Raw genomic sequence first — 12,456 nt, forward strand, 5'->3', positions numbered from 1 at the left:
CTCAGCTCACACCGTCCGCCCGGCTGAGTGACGGCAGCTCCGGACCAATAGGAAGAGAGGGGGCGGGCCTGGAGGACTGAGCGGCCGGTTGGTCCTCCAAGCAATCCGAGCGAGTGAGGGGCGGGACCCGCGACAAGGAGTGGGCGGCCCTGGACTGTTCCGCCTCCTCTTACTATTGGTCTGGAGAAGCCGTCAATCACCCGGACATTGTGAGCTGTCAGGTCAGAGGTCGCGGGCGAGAGTGTCAAGTACCGGAGCTGTATTGGTGATGGAGAGCCTTCAGAAACACCCGACAATAATAAGCTTCCGGTCCCTCGTTTGTACCGAGCGGGGCTTCTCCCGGTGACAGGCCCGGGATTAACGGCCGCCAGATTTCCATCTCTTTTGGAGGAATTAAAGATTAATAAAGTTTAACATCAAAGGAGAAAACTTTAAAGGAAACTGAGCTCAGTTATAAAGGGGCCTGGGGGAGGGGAGGGAGGGAGGAACCATTTGGGACACAGCACAGGGCAGGAGGTCCCCCCTCCCCCCACTCCCTGGTTCCACAAAGACTCCCCTTGGACTGGGACACACCTGGGCAGGGCTGGCTCAAGGTGCAGGAAGCTGCTAGGCTGAGCTGTGGACTGGGAGGAGTGGGGGATTTGACTGACAGGCCTGGGGAGGGGGATATCAGGGCAGGTACACACACTGCTCCCCCTTTTCCTCCTGGGATCTTTTACTGGAGTCGTGTTGCTGAGTGTTTCTAAACACAGTCTCCCTATCCTGGTAATGTCGGTGGATTGTAGGTTGCTGTGAGTGTTGAAGACAAGAAATAGGAGCAGGTGTAGACCATATGTCCCATTGAGCCTGTTCCACTGCAAAAAAAATGGTTATGGCTGATTTTAGGATTGAATTCCATTTTCCTGCCCACTCGCCATATTCCTTAATTCCCTGTGAGACCAAAAATCTGTTTATCTCAGCCTTAAATGTATTCAATGATGGGAGCATCCACAACCCTCTGGGGTGGAACGTTCCAAAGATTCGCGACCCTTTGCATGAAGTAATTTTTCCTCTATATTGTCTCTCAGGGCAATGTGCAGCAGGGCGCATGCGCGGCCGTCCTGGGTCAGGAAACAGGAGGAGAGAATGTTGTGAATTTCTATTCTGAACTGACAGTGATGGCTTTTGTAAACTGTTTTTGCAGGGTATCAGAAAGGGAGGATTTGCAGATAGGAAGCTCACACCAAGCACCAGATCAAGATCTGACAGAGTGGCTCGATTCATCAGAACCTGAGTATCATCGGCCTTTGAATGTGGAAGTAAAAAGGTTTGTCTGTTCTGTCTGTGGGAAAAGATTTCCGGTATCTGTGTGACTGAGGTACACAAAGCCCTGGAGTATTGTGTTCATTTCTGGGCATCACATCTTAGGAAGGATATATTGACCTTGGAGGGAGTGCAGTGTAGATTTACCTGAATGATAGCTGGACTACAAGGGCTAACAAGGAGAGATTACACAAATGAGTCATAGTCATTATGGCGCAGAAGGAGGATAGTTGGCTCATCAAGTGCGGGCCAGCTCTCTGAAGAGCAATCCAGTCAGTCCCATTCACCTGTTCTATCCCCATAGTCCTGCAGGTTTATTTCCCTCAAGCATCCATCCAGTTTCCTTTTGAAATCATTGGTTGTCTCTGCTTCCACCATCATAGGCAGGAGGTTCCAGGTCATTAACACTCACTGCATAAAATAATTCTTCCTTACATCCCTCCTCTATCTCTGGCCCAAAACCTTAATCTGTATGCCCTAATCCTTGTACCGTCAGCTAATGGGAACAGCTTTTCTTTGTCTACCTTATCTAAACCTGTCCTAATCTTCCACACCTCAATCATATCTCCCCTCCACATGCTTTCCTCCAGGGAGGAGAACCCCAGCTTCTCCAACCTAACCTTGTAGCTAAATTCCCTCATACCAGGAACTATTGTAGTCAATACTCAGCAGGTCTGGCAGCATCTGTGGAGACAGAAGCAAAGTTAATGTTTCAAGTCAGTGACCCTTCATCAGAATTGGCAAATGTTAGAAACGTAATAGGTTTTAAGCAAATAAAGCGGGGGTGGGGCAAGCGATGACAAAAGGCAAGGTGTTGATAGGGCAGAGGGTCACAGAGAATAACTGACCAGAAGGTCATGGAGCAAAGGCAAACAGTATGTTCATGGTGTGCTGAAAGACAAAGCAAAGTTAGTGCAGAGAGGGTGTGAATTGACAGAAAAATGAACAGCCCTGGCGCAAAGCACAAACATGAAAATAAACAGTGAGTAAGCTCATGGTCCCCCAACTCCTTTTCCGGTATATTGATGACTGTTTCGGTGCCGTTTCCTGCTCCCGCCCCGAACTGGAAAACTTAATCAACTTTGCTTCCAAATTCCACCCTTCTCTCACCTTTACATGGTCCATCTCTGACACTTCCCTTCCCTTCCTCGACTTCTCTGTCTCCATTCTTTGGGGATAGGCTGTCTACTAATATTCATTATAAGCCCACCGACACCCACAGCTACCTCGACTGCACTTCTTCACACCCTGCGTCCTGTAAGTACTGCATTCCATTCTCCCAGTTTCTCCGTCTCTGACGCATGATGGTGATGCTCTGATGATGCTACCTTCCACGACAGTGCTTCTGATATGTCTTCCTTTTTCCTCAGCTGAGGAGTCTTCCTCCCCCTCCGCCCCCCCCAACCACTCCCCACTGTGGCTGACAAGGTCCTCGACCGTGTCCGGCCCATTTCCCGCACCTCTAACCTCACTCCTTATCCTCCCTCCCAGAACCGCGACAGGGTTCCCCTTGTCCTCACTTTCCACCCCACCAGCCTCCAGATCTAAAGGATAATCCTCCGCCATTTCTGCCACCTCCAGCGTGATGCCAGTGCCAAACGCATCTTCCCCTTCCTTCCCCTGTCAGCATTCCGAAGGGATCGTTCCCCCCCCCCCCCCCGCGACACCGTGGTCCGCTCCTCCATTACCCCCACCACCTCGTCCCCTTCCCACCTTCCCAAGCAATCGCAGGAAGTGTAATACCTGTACTTTTACCTCCTCTCTCCTCACTATCCAAGGCCCCAAACACTCCTGTCAGGTGAAGCAGTGATTTACTTGTACTTCTTTCAATTTAGTATACTGTATTCGCTGCTCACAATGTGGTCTCCTCTACACTGGGGAGATCAAATGCAGATTGGGTGACAGCTTTGCGGAACACCTCCGCTCAGTCCGAAAACATGACCCCGAGCTTCTGGTTGATTGCCATCTCAACACACCCCTTGCTTTCATGCCCACGTCTCTGACCTGGGATTGCTGCAGTCTTCCAGTGAACATCAATGCAAGCTCGAGGAACAGCATCTCATTTACCGATTATGCACACTACAGCCTGCCAGACTGAACATTGAGTTCAATCATTTCAGAGCATGACGGGCCTCCCATTTTATTTTTAGTTTTTTTTTCTTCTTTCTTTGTTTATTTTAGTTTAGTTTGTTTCATTATTCATTTTGTTTTACCATGTGCCTGTCCACTGTTTTTTTTCATGTTTGTGCTTTGGGCCAAGGCTGTTCATTTTTCTGTCAATTAACACCCTCTCTGCATTAACGCTTTGCGCTTTGTCTTTCAGCACACTATTAACATACCGTTTGCCTTTGCTCCATGACCTTCTGGTCAGTTATCCTCTGTGACCCTCAGTCCTATCAACACCTTGCCTTTTGTTATCTCTTGCCCCACCCCTGCTTTATTTGCTTAAAACCTATTACAGTTCTAACATTTGACAGTTCTGAAGAAGACCTGAAATGTTAACTCTGCTTCTCTCTCCACTGATGCTGCCAGACCTGCTGAGTGTTTCCAGCATTTCTTGTTTTTATTTCAGATTTCCAGCATTGGCAGTATTTTGCTTTTATTGCCATTCTGGTAAACCTCCTGTGCACCCTCTCTAGGACTCACACATCCTTCCTAAAGTGTGGTGATGTGAACTGGGCACAGTACTCGAGTTGTGGCCAAACCAGAGATCTTTAAAGGTTCAGCATCATTCCCCTGCTTTCGTACTCAATACCTCTATTTATGAAGCGCAAGATCTGATATGCTTTGGTAACTCTCAACAGGGCCTGCCATCTTCATAGATTTATGCACATGAATCCTCTCAGGTCTCTGTCCCTGCACAAATAAGTAAATATAGCCTCTCCCTATCCCTTCTGCCAGAAAGCATCACCTCTCTATGATGGTTGTATTCCCTGGTATTTAGAAGATTAAGGATTGATTTGATCAAATTTAAGATATGAATTGGAACTGATAGGGTAGATAGAGAGAAACTATTTCCACTGGCTGGGGAATCTAGGACTAGGCGACATAGTGTAAAACCTAGAGCCAGACGTTTCAGGGGTGAAGTTAGGAAACATTTCTACACACAAAGGGTGGTAGAAATTCGAAATTCTCTTCCACAAACAGCAGTTGATGCGAGATCAATGTTAATGTTAAATCTGACGTTGATAGATCTTTGTTAACCAAAGGTATTAATGGATATGGGACAAAGTCAGGTATATAGAATTAGATCACAGATCAGCCATTGCCTGGTGGAACAGGGTCGAGGGGCTAAATGGCCCACTCCTAGAATCATAGAAACTTACAGCACAGAAGGAGGCCATTCAACCCTTTGTGCTTGTGCTGGCCCTTTGAAAGAACAGCTGTGCTTAGTCCCACACACCCACTTGTTGTTTGTAAGCCTGTAACTTCCTCATTCTCAAATACCTGTCAACTCCCTTTCAAAATGACTGATAGAATCAGGTTCAACCACCTTTTTCAGGTGGAGCGTTCCAGATCCCGACAACTCTCTGTTGGTACAGAAACTGCTGAACTCAATGATCGAAAGATGAGCTGCTGTTCCTCGAGCTCCCATTGAGCTTCATTGGAACAGTGCAGGAGGCCGAGGACAGAGAGGTCAGAATGGGAGTGGGACGGAGAATTAAAATGGGAAGGGACTGGAAACTCAGGGACATGCTTGCAGACTGAACAGAGGTGTTTTTCAGAGTGATCACCCTATCTGTGTTTTGGTCTTCCCAGTATAGAACAGACCACATCATATAATATAGTAAATTGCAAGAAGTACAAGTCAATCACTATTTGGTTTCATCCCACATAGCCTAAAGGGAGCTACTTTATTTGAAGAGTAAAAGTTGCAAAGTAAAGCAAACCAGTTGCCAGAATATTAAACTCCACCCCAGCTATAAAGACAGCAGATATAAACCCCAACTGTTCGAATGAACATGATTCAGTCCAGGATGTGACTCAACAGCAATAACAGCAGATGCAACGTCTGCAGTCACTTGTGAACTCGCTGGTGTCCTAGCAGGTGGGATGACTGAATGAATTCCGTTCCCACACCCGGAGCAGCGTGACTGTGTCGAGGAGTTCCCAGCTCAGATGGGTAATTTAATTTGTTCCCACAGTCCCCACATTTCCATGTTTCTCCCCAGTGTGACTGAGCTTGAGATTCGACAGGCCAGATGGTCGTCTGAAGTCTTTTCCACACACAGAACACGTGTACAGTTTCTCCCCACTGTGAACGAGGCTTATTGCTTCCATGGTCAAAGACCGATGATATTCAGGTCCTGATGAATCGAGTGACCCTGATGTGATGTTTGATTTGATTTTATCTGTTACAGGTCAGTGGGATGTAAACAGTAACTCCAACACCCTCAGGAGAGATAGAAACCCCCTGTGTGCAGAATGAGAATAAAATCAATGTCTCTAAATCCTCTCCTAATACCTTATAAAAAGAGTTTACAATAGTCATCACTGTCAATACAGGATAGAAATTCAGAACAGACAATTCGAGATCCTATGGAACATTTTATTCCTCTCTTGTTTCCCCAAAGCTGTCAATCGCAGTCCCACTAACTCTCCCTCCTCCCTGTGCTGAAATCCAAACCCATGACACCTTCTGCACCATTTCTTTCCTCCACTGCCAGTTTTCTCCCTCTCTCTACTGTGGCTGGGTTCAGTTCTCCAGCCCCTGTGTGCAGAGTGAGTATCAAATCAATGAGTCAATGATTTTCTCTGCTGGTCACTGGGACCCTGAAGCCCCGCCCACTCTCTGTTCTGGTCCCACAAATTACCAGATTCATTTACCTCGATTTCACAACCTGTCTTTGTGTTTTTGTGGGTTCTCTCTCACTCCCTTTTTCCTGTTGTAACTTCATGTTACAGGGTATTAGAAAGGGAGGATTTGCAGATGGAAAACTCAAACCAAACATTCCATCAAGATCTGACAGTCATTGGATTCATCAGGTCCTGAATATCATCGGTCTTTGACCATGGAAGTAATAAGCCTCGTTCACAGTGGGGAGAAACTGTACACGTGTTTTGTGTGTGGACGAGGTTTCAGCCAGTCATCTGGCCTGTCGACACACAAGTGCAGTCACACTGGGGAGAAGCCATAGAAATGTGGGGACTGTGAGAAAGAATTAAATTACACATCCCAACTGGAAACTCATCGACACAGTCACACTGGGGAGAAGCCATTCACCTGTTCTGAGTGTGGGAAGGGATTCACTTATTCATCCCACCTGCAGCCACACCAGCGAGCTCACACTGGGGAGGGACCCTTCACCCACTCAGTATGTGGAAAGGGATTCACGCATTCATCGAACTTGCTGAGACACCAGCAGATTCACAGGTGAGTATAGGAGTTGGATTCTGCTATTGCTGTTAATCATATCCAGACTGAACCATGTTCATTCTGACAGTTGGGGTTTATTTCTGATGTCAGTTGCTCCTCTTGGACTGAGCGTGTGCCCCACAGCATCTCTCATTCATGTATGAATAAACCATCATGTCTGCAAACCTCATTTTCAATTTAAATCCACTCAGTAAATGTACTGAACAAAAGATGAACAATAAACAGATCACAGGCCAATCCTGTAACTCTATATTGACAGGAGAAAGTCTGTTCTTTAGCTCGGGAATGAGGCTGTTTAAGCTCTGTATGTTTGAAAGCACCAGCAGACTTGAGCTGTTTGATAGACAGGCTGTTCACAGCTGTTAACATGTCAGATATTGAAGGAATTAGTCTTAAAGTAAACTCACCAATTTATAAGCTCAGACTCCGGTCCCTGCTGTAATTAATACTCAGCATCCATTAGTGTTGATTTACAGTCAATCACTGAATAACCAGGTTAATCTTTGTTACTTGTTTTGTGAAATACTCTCCCTATTAGTGCTCAACTGCTGGATAACTCTGATTACATTTAAATGTGTTTATACATGTTTATAAAGTGTCTGTGTGTCCAGATTTAACTAAGTTGTGATTTGTAACCAATAAATGATGTTTCGGGTATGACTTGTCATCTGGTATCTTGGTGATTTGTCAAGAAAGATTTAATTCACTCACTCAGCAGCTCGAGAGGAACCAGACTGAGGTTTAATGAACATAAGAAATAGGAGCTGGAGGAGGCCATTTGGCCCTTCGAGACTGTTCTGCCATTCACCAAGATCATGGCTGATCATCTCAACTCCACCTTCCCGCACTATCCCCATATCCCTTAATTCCCTCAGTACCCAAAAATCTATCAATCTCTGTCTTAAATATACTCAATGACTGAGCATCCACAGCTCCCTGGGGAAGACAATTCCAAAGATTCTCAACCCTTTCAGTGAAGAAATGTCTCCTCATTTCAGTCCTAAATGTCTGATCCCTTATCCTGAGACTGTGACCTGGTGTTCTAGATTCCCCAGACAGGGGAAACATTTTCTGAACATCTACCCTGCCAAGTCCCTTAACAATTTATATGTTTCAGTCAGATCACATCTCATTCTTCTAAACTCCAGGGAATATAGACCTAGTCTACTCAATCTCTCCTCATAGGAGGAGATGGAGCACAGTGGGGGGTGCTGTAGCATAGTGGGTATGTTACTGAGCTAGTAATCCAGAGGCTGGGATGAAAGGTGCAGAGACATGAATTCAAATCCCACCATGGCAGTTCAGGGATTTAAACTCAATTATTTAGATTAATGTGGGAATAAAAAGCTAGTATCAGTAATGGTGACCATGAAACTACCAAATTATCCTAAAATCCAACCTCATTCATTACTTTCCTTTTGGGAAGGAAATCTGCCGTCCTTACCCGATCTGGCTGAAATGTGACTCGAGACCCGCAGAAATGTGGTTGAGTTAACCACCCTGTGAAACAGCCTAGCAAACCAGCTATATGCAAGAAGGCAGTTCACCACCACCTTCTCACGGGCAATTCGGGATGGGCAATAAATTGTGGCCTTTCCAGCGATGCCCACATTCTCTGAATAAATAGAACAATCGCCTGATCCCAGGAACCAGACTAGTGAGCTTTCATTGCATGTCCTCAAGGACAAGTGTGTCCCTCCTAAGGTAAGGAGACCAAAACTACACACACTACTCCAGCTGGGGCCTCACCAATATCCTGTATAATTGTAGTAAGACTTTGTTACTCTTATACCCCAGTTCCTTTGTAAGAAAAGCAAACATACAATTTGACTTCCTAATTGCTTTCTGTATCTGCGTGTTAGCTTTCTGTGATTCATGTACGAGGACACACAGGTCCCTCTGAAAGTGAACCTTTCCCAGTCGTTCACCGTTCATACTTATTTTATTTTTCTTATCAAAGTGGGTAACTTGACAATTAACCACTTTTTTTCCCAAAAATATACTTTATTCATAAAAATTTGCAAAAATACATTACAAAACAGTTCAAATTTCACATTCCGGAAAGTACCATAGAGATCAGATTTCTTCAATACAGAAGCATGAAGTGCCTCATAACTCTTGCTATTCCATTGTAAGTGCAATATACATTGACATGACATAGTAAAAAACATTTTGCTGCATACAGTTCGAGGGCTTTTACACAGGTTCCAGCGTTTTATGCAGCTCCATCATATCTATGCCTCGGCTAATAAAGGCAAGTATCCCATATGCCTTCCTAGCCCCCTTATCTACCTGTGCTGCTGCCTTCAGTGATCTATGGACAAGTACACCAAGGCCCCTCTGACCTTCTGTACTTCCTAGGGTCCTCCCATCCATTGTATATTCCTTTGCCTTGTTAGTCCTCCCAAAATGTATCACCTCACACTTCTCAGGATTAAATTCCATTTGCCACTGCTCTGCCCATCGCACCAGCCCATCTATATCGTCCTGTCATCTAAGGCTTTCCTCCTCGTTATTTACGACATCACCAATTTTTGTGTCATCTGCGAACTTACTGATCATACCTCCTATGTTCACGTCTAAATCATTAATGTGCACTACAAACAGCAAGGATCCCAGCACCAATTCCTGTGGAACACCACTGGTCACAGGCTTCCACTCACAAAAACAACCCTCGACCATCACCCTCTGCCTCCTGCCACTAAGCCAATTTTGTATCCAATTTGCCAAATTGCCCTGGATCCCATGGGCTCTTACCTTCTTAACCAATCTCCCATGAGGGACCTTATCAAAAGCCTTACTGAAGTCCATGTAGACTACATCAACTGCTTTACCCTCATTTACACATCCAGTCACCTCCTCGAAAAATTCAATCAAATTTGTTAGACATGATCTCCCCCTGGCAAAGTCATACTGACTATCCCTGATTAATCTCTGCCTCTCCAAGTGGAGATTAATCCTGTCTCTCAGAATTTTTTCCAATAGTTTCCCTACCACTGGTGTTAGCCTCAAAATCAACCTGTTACACCTCTAATGTACAATCACAGACATGGAGGTTTAATTATGTTTCTCACTCCACAGATACTACCAGAGGTGCTGAATGTTGGCTGCTTTTATTTACCATATAAGTCCTGTTTGTGTAAGTTCTCATATGAACCAGAAGTGTTCATTCTGTGGCCAGGAAACGAGCATAGGCCAAAGCAGTGAAAGGGCCAAATGCTAATAACTGGACCACCAGACATGCTGCATAATATCTCTGCAAGTTACTTCATTCACACTGTTTCCCATTTTGCATTTCCAAACACTTGCCCACAGATTTATTTCTCGCACAAAATGGCATATTTGGTCAGAACACAGAAGTCTTGTTCAGCCAATGTCAGTGCCAAGTGAGCATGCAATGGACACTGAGGTGAAATAGTCACACAAGCTACGGACGTACATGTTTCAGTTTCCAAAACAAACAACCATACTCAATGCAGCTCCTGTGAAATGTGCAACGCAATGCACAGTTGCATACATCAATAGAAACAACTGTCACACGTCAAATTCTTCCAGTTTCAGGTGGGATCTCCTTATGCTTCTGTCACTGTTTTCCCTCCAGCTCCCTCTGCCCTTCCAACTCCCAGGCGAATTAGCTGTTTAATGCAAACACACCTAATGCATGCAACCCAGCTTTCCCTGGAAAGCAAGGAGTGGGAATAAAAGATGCAGGACATTGAGGAGCAATGGGTTTTGCAGATAACAGAATAAATAAGTGTCTGTTTTCACTGTAAAAGAGTTGGAAAACCTGTAAAAAGTACTTGAAAATCAACAGGTGAAAAGGAGGGAGGAACGGAAAACAATCTGCATCATCAGGGAAAAGCTGCTTGGAAAACTGTTAGACCTAAAGACTGACAAGTCCCCAGGACCAGATGTCCTGCATCCTTTGGTGTTAAAAGAAATGGCTGCAGAGATAGTAGAGGCTTTGGTTATAATCTTCCAAAATTCCTTAAATTCTGGAAGGTCCCAATGAACTAGGAAATTGCCAATGTAACTCTTTTATTCAAGAAATGAGGGAGTCAGAAAGCAGAAAGCTATAGGCCAGTTAGCCTAACATCTGTCGTGGGGAAATTACTATAATCGATTCTTAAGGAGGTTATGGCAGGATACTTAGAAAATCATCATGGGATCAGACAGAGTGAACATGGTGGTGTGAAAAGGAAATCATGTTTAAATAATTTATTGGAGTTCTTTGAGGAAGTAACAAGCAAGGAGGATAATAGGGAACCTGTAGATGAGGTGTTCCAAAAGGCAGTTGATAAGGTGCCACTTCAAAGGTTACTACACAAGATAACAGCACATAGAGTCATAGTCATAGATTCGTACAGCATAGAAACAGGCCCTTCAGCCCACCGTGTCCATGCCGACCATAATGCCTATCTATACTAATCCCACCTGCCTGCGTTAATTCCATGTCCCTCCATGCCTTGCTCATTCAAGTACCTGTCCAGATGCCTGTTAAATGTTGCTACTGTTCCTGCCTCCACCACCTCCCCAGGCAGCTCATTCCAGATACCCACTATTCGTTGTGTGAACAATTTACCCTTTTAATCCCCTTTAAACTTCCTCCCTCTCACCTTAAATCTATTCCCTCTAGTTTTAGTCACCCCGACCATGGGAAACAGACTCTGGCTATCTACCCTATCTATACCTCTCATAATTTTATATACCTCTATCATGTCTCCTCTCAGTCTCCTTCGCTCCAGGGAAAACAGACCCATCCTATCCAATCTCTCTTTATAACTCAAGCCCTCCAAACCAGGCAACATCCTTCTGAATCTTTTTTGCACCCCCTCTAGCTTAATCACATCTTTCCTGTAGTGCGGCGACCAGAACTGCACACAACACTCCAAATGCAGCCTAACCAACGTTATGTACAACTATAACATGATGTTCCAACTCCTGTACTCAATGCCTCGGCTGATGAAGGCAAGCATGCCATCCACTATATGCATCTTACCAACTGCTTTTTGGAAATTTAAGTACACCACATCTACAGGTTCCCTTTTATCCTCCTTGCTTGTTACTTCCTCAAAGAACTCCAATAAATTATTTAAACATGATTTCCCTTTCACAAAACCATGCTCACTCTGTCTGATCCCATTGTGATTTTCTAAGTATCCTGCTATAACCTTTATAATCGATTCTAGTAATTTCCCTATGACAGATATTAGGTTAACTGTCCTATAGTTTCCTGCTTTCCGTCTCCCTCCTTTCTTGAATAAAGGAGTTACATTTGCAATTTTCCAGAATCTAAGGAATTTTGGAAGATTATAACCAGAGCCTCTACAAGCTCTGCTGAAACTTCTTTTGAGCCCCGAGAATGCAGGCCAGCTGGTCCTGGGGACCTGTCAGCCTTTAAGTATAATAGCTTTCCCAGCAGCTTTTCACTGGCGATGGTGATTGTTTTCACTTCCTCCCTCCCTTTCACCTCTTGATTGTCAAGTCCCTTTGGCAGGTTTCTAACTCACTCTTCTACAGTGATAACAGACACAAAATACCTATTCAACACCTCCGCCATTTCCTTGTTAACCATTTTCAATTCTTCAGACTCACTCTCCAGAGGACTAACACCAACTTTTGTTATTCTTTTCCTATTTAAATACTTGTAGATACTTTTACTACCTGTCTTTACATTACTAGTTAGTTTTCTCTCATACTCTAATTTCTCCCTCTTATTATCATTTGTCTTTCTTTGCTGGTTCTTAGAATCTGTCCAATCTACTGACCTACCACTA

Source organism: Heterodontus francisci, chromosome 34 (assembly GCF_036365525.1).
Source record: "Heterodontus francisci isolate sHetFra1 chromosome 34, sHetFra1.hap1, whole genome shotgun sequence".
Taxonomy (NCBI): Eukaryota; Metazoa; Chordata; class Chondrichthyes; order Heterodontiformes; family Heterodontidae; genus Heterodontus; species Heterodontus francisci.